We start from the raw sequence: 5,634 nt of genomic DNA, 5'->3' as shown, positions 1-5,634 counted from the left end.
AAACTCCAGACTCGCAGTGAATGAATGGAACATTCTGTAGTGGAGATTGCAATGATTTCTGAAATCTGGATTGTGGGGACACGAAAATGAAGAGCTGACCAGTGTTGAGTGGATAGCCTGTAAAAAGCCTCGGCTTCGAATGTGAACAGACCACTGAAAACCAGTATTGCATTACTTCGACTTTCAGCAGTGGTGTAACGAAAGCCTGCGTGGAGTGCAGATTCAGATGAATTCCAGATTCCCAGTGAATGAATGGAACATCCTGTAGTGGAGATTACAATGATTTCTGAAGGCTGGGTTGTGTGCACAGGAAAATGAGGAGCAAAACAGGTTGAGTGGATAGCCAATTGAACAGCACGACTGCGAACATGAACAGGCCTCTGAAAACCAGCATTGTTTTACTTGGACATTCACAAGTGGTGTAAGATAAATCTGCAGGTAGTGGAGATTCAGTTGAATTCCAGATTCGCAGTGAATGAATGGAACATTCTGTACTGGAGATTGCAATGATTTCTCAAGTCTGGATTGTTTGGACATGAAAATGAAGAGCTGACCACAGTTGTGTGGATACCCAGTAAAAAGCAGGGCTTAGAGTGTGAACAGACCGCTGAAAACCAGCATTGTGTTACTTGGACATTCATAAGTGGTGTAATGAAAGCCTACCTGGAGTGCAGATTCAGATGAATTCCAGATTGGCAGTGAATGAATGGAACATTCTGTACTGGCGATTCCAATGATTTCTGAAGTCTGATATTGTGGAAAAGAAAATGAAAGGCTGACCAGGTTTGAGTGGATAGACAATTGAACAGCACACTGCGAGTGTGAAAAGGCGGCTGAAAACCAGCATTGGATTACTTGGTCATTCACCAGTGCTGTAATGAAAACCTGCCTGGAGCGGAGAGTCAGATGAATTGCAGAATCGCAGTGAATGAATGGAACAGTCTGTAGTGGAGATCCCAATGATTTCTGAAGGCTGGTTTGTGTGGAGAGGAAAATGAAGAGCTGACCAATATTGAGTGGATAGCCCATTGAACAGCACTTCTGCGAGTTGAACATGCCTCTGAAAACCAGTATTGAGTTTCTTGGACATTCACCAGTGGCGTAACGAAAACCTGCCGGGAGTGGAGGTTCAGATGAATTCCAGATTCGCAGTGAATGAATGGAACATTCTCTAGTGGTGATTCCAATGATTTCTGAAGGCTGGGTTTTGTGGACACGAAAATGTAGAGCTGAACAGGGTGGAGTGGATAGCCAAATGAACAGCACGTCTCTTAGTATGAACAGGCCACTGAAAACCAGCATTGGCTTACTTGGACATTCATCAGTGGTGTAACGAAAGCCTTCCTGGAATGCAGATTCAGATTATTTCCAGATTCACAGTGAATGAATGGAAATTTCTGTAGTAGAGATTCCAATGATTTCTGAACGCTGGGTTGTGTGGACAGGAAAATGAAGAGCTGACTAGGTTTGACTGGATTGCCAATTGCACAGCAAGGCTGTGAGTGTGAACAGCCGCTGAAAACCAGCATTGGATTACCTGGTCATTCACCAGTGTTGTTAGGAAAATCTGCCTGGTGTGGAGAGTCAGAGGAATTCCAGATTCGCAGGGAACGAATGGAACATTCTGAAGTGGAGATAAGAATGATTTCTGAAGGCTCGGTGTGTGGAAGGAAAATCAAGAGCTAACCAGCGTTCACTGGATAGCCAATTGAACAGCACGGCTGCGAGTGTTAACACGCAGCTGAAACCAGCCTTGGGTTGCTTGGACATTCACCAGTGGTGAAACGAAAACCTGCTGGGAGTGGAGAACAAGATGAATTCAAGATTCGCGTGAATGAATGAAACATTCTGTAGTGTAGATTGCAATGGTTTCTGAGGTTTGTATTGTCTGAACTGGAAAAAGAAGAACTCACCAGTGTTGAGTCGCTAGACCGTGAACAGCACGGGTTCGAGTGTGAATAGACCGCTGAAAACCATCATTGCGTTACTTGAACATTCAGCAGTGGTGCAATGAAAACCTGCCGGGAGTGGAGATTCAGATGAATTCCAGATTCGCAGTGAATGCATGGAACATTCTCTAGTGGTTATTACAATGATTTCTGAAGGCTGGGTTTTGTGGACACGAAAATGTAGAGCTGAACAGGGTGGAATGGATAGCCAAATGAACAGCACGTCTCGTGGTAAGAACAGGCCACTGAAAACCAGCTTTGGCTTAATTGGACATTCACAAGTGGTGTAACGAAAACCTTACGGGAGTTGAGAATTAGATGAATTTCAGATTTGCAGTCAATGAATGGAACATTCTGTGGAGGAGATACCAATTGTTTCTGAAGTTTGGGTTATGTGGACAGGAAAATGGAGCTGAAGAGGGTTGAGTGGATAGCAAATTGAACAGCACGGCTGAGAGTATGAGCAGGCCACTTAAAACCAGCATTGGCTTACTTGGATATTTACCAGTGGTGTCACGAAAACCTGCCGGGAGTGGAGATTCAGATGAATTCCAGATTCGCTGTGAATGAATGGAACATTCTGTAGTGGAGATAACAATGATTTCTCCAGTCTCTGTGGTGTGGACAGGAAAATGTAGAGCTGGCCAGGGTTGAGTGGATAGCCAATTGAACAGCACCACTGCGCTTGTGAAGAAAACACTTAAAACATTGGGTTACTTGGACATTCAACAGTGGTGTAACGAAAACCTGCCGGGAGTGGAGGTTCAGAGGAATTCCAGATTCGCAGTGAATGAATGGAACATTCTCTAGTGGAGATTCCAATGATTTCTGAAGGCTGGGTCGTGTGGAAGGAAAATCAAGAACTAATCAGGATTTAGTGGAAAGCCAATTGTATAGCATGGCTGCGAGTGTGAACATGCAGCTGAAAACCAGCATTGGGTTACTTGGACATTCATCAGTGGTGTAAGGAAAACCTGCATGGAGTGGAGAGTCAGTTGAATTCCACATTCGCAGTGAATGAATGGAACATTCTGTAGAGGAGATTCCAATGATTTCTGAAGCCTGTGTTGTGTGGACAGGAAAATGAAGAGCTGACCAGGCTTGAATCGATAGCCAAGTAAACAGCAGGGCTGCGAATATGAACAGGCCGCTGAAAACCAGCATTGGGTTACTTGGACATTCAACAGTGGTGTAATGAAAACCTGCGTGGAGTTGAGAGTCAGATGAATTCCAGATTCGCAGTGAATGAATGGAACATTCTGTAGTGGAGATAACAAAGATTTCTGAAGGCTGGTAGTGTGGTGGGACAATGAAGAGCTGAACAGGGTGGAGTGAATTGTCAATTAAACAGCACGGCTGCGAGTATGAACAGGCCTCTGAAAACCAGCATTGGCTTACTTGGACATTCACAAGTGGTGTAATGTTAACCAGGCGGGAGTGGAGAATCAGATAAACTCCAGACTCGCAGTGAATGAATGGAACATTCTGTAGTGGAGATTGCAATGATTTCTGAAATCTGGATTGTGGGGACACGAAAATGAAGAGCTGACCAGTGTTGAGTGGATAGCCTGTAAAAAGCCTCGGCTTCGAATGTGAACAGACCACTGAAAACCAGTATTGCATTACTTCGACTTTCAGCAGTGGTGTAACGAAAGCCTGCGTGGAGTGCAGATTCAGATGAATTCCAGATTCCCAGTGAATGAATGGAACATCCTGTAGTGGAGATTACAATGATTTCTGAAGGCTGGGTTGTGTGCACAGGAAAATGAGGAGCAAAACAGGTTGAGTGGATAGCCAATTGAACAGCACGACTGCGAACATGAACAGGCCTCTGAAAACCAGCATTGTTTTACTTGGACATTCACAAGTGGTGTAAGATAAATCTGCAGGTAGTGGAGATTCAGTTGAATTCCAGATTCGCAGTGAATGAATGGAACATTCTGTACTGGAGATTGCAATGATTTCTCAAGTCTGGATTGTTTGGACATGAAAATGAAGAGCTGACCACAGTTGTGTGGATACCCAGTAAAAAGCAGGGCTTAGAGTGTGAACAGACCGCTGAAAACCAGCATTGTGTTACTTGGACATTCATAAGTGGTGTAATGAAAGCCTACCTGGAGTGCAGATTCAGATGAATTCCAGATTGACAGTGAATGAATGGAACATTCTGTACTGGCGATTCCAATGATTTCTGAAGTCTGATATTGTGGAAAAGAAAATGAAAGGCTGACCAGGTTTGAGTGGATAGACAATTGAACAGCACACTGCGAGTGTGAAAAGGCGGCTGAAAACCAGCATTGGATTACTTGGTCATTCACCAGTGCTGTAATGAAAACCTGCCTGGAGCGGAGAGTCAGATGAATTGCAGAATCGCAGTGAATGAATGGAACAGTCTGTAGTGGAGATCCCAATGATTTCTGAAGGCTGGTTTGTGTGGAGAGGAAAATGAAGAGCTGACCAATATTGAGTGGATAGCCCATTGAACAGCACTTCTGCGAGTTGAACATGCCTCTGAAAACCAGTATTGAGTTACTTGGACATTCACCAGTGGCGTAACGAAAACCTGCCGGGAGTGGAGGTTCAGATGAATTCCAGATTCGCAGTGAATGAATGGAACATTCTCTAGTGGTGATTCCAATGATTTCTGAAGGCTGGGTTTTGTGGACACGAAAATGTAGAGCTGAACAGGGTGGAGTGGATAGCCAAATGAACAGCACGTCTCTTAGTATGAACAGGCCACTGAAAACCAGCATTGGCTTACTTGGACATTCATCAGTGGTGTAACGAAAGCCTTCCTGGAATGCAGATTCAGATTATTTCCAGATTCACAGTGAATGAATGGAAATTTCTGTAGTAGAGATTCCAATGATTTCTGAACGCTGGGTTGTTTGGACAGGAAAATGAAGAGCTGACTAGGTTTGACTGGATTGCCAATAGAACAGCAAGGCTGTGAGTGTGAACAGCCGCTGAAAACCAGCATTGGATTACCTGGTCATTCACCAGTGTTGTTAGGAAAATCTGCCTGGTGTGGAGAGTCAGAGGAATTCCAGATTCGCAGGGAACGAATGGAACATTCTGAAGTGGAGATAAGAATGATTTCTGAAGGCTCGGTGTGTGGAAGGAAAATCAAGAGCTAACCAGCGTTCACTGGATAGCCAATTGAACAGCACGGCTGCGAGTGTTAACACGCAGCTGAAACCAGCCTTGGGTTGCTTGGACATTCACCAGTGGTGAAACGAAAACCTGCTGGGAGTGGAGAACAAGATGAATTCAAGATTCGCGTGAATGAATGAAACATTCTGTAGTGTAGATTGCAATGGTTTCTGAGGTTTGTATTGTCTGAACTGGAAAAAGAAGAACTCACCAGTGTTGAGTCGCTAGACCGTGAACAGCACGGGTTCGAGTGTGAGTAGACCGCTGAAAACCATCATTGCGTTACTTGAACATTCAGCAGTGGTGCAATGAAAACCTGCCGGGAGTGGAGATTCAGATGAATTCCAGATTCGCAGTGAATGCATGGAACATTCTCTAGTGGTGATTCCAATGATTTCTGAAGGCTGGGTTTTGTGGACACGAAAATGTAGAGCTGAACAGGGTGGAATGGATAGCCAAATGAACAGCACGTCTCGTAGTAAGAACAGGCCACTGAAAACCAGCTTTGGCTTAATTGGACATTCACAAGTGG

The sequence above is a fragment of the Sorex fumeus genome, unplaced genomic scaffold (assembly GCF_029834395.1).
Source record: "Sorex fumeus unplaced genomic scaffold, SorFum_2.1 ptg000116l, whole genome shotgun sequence".
NCBI lineage: Eukaryota > Metazoa > Chordata > Mammalia > Eulipotyphla > Soricidae > Sorex > Sorex fumeus.
This window is presented reverse-complemented; position numbering follows the sequence as displayed.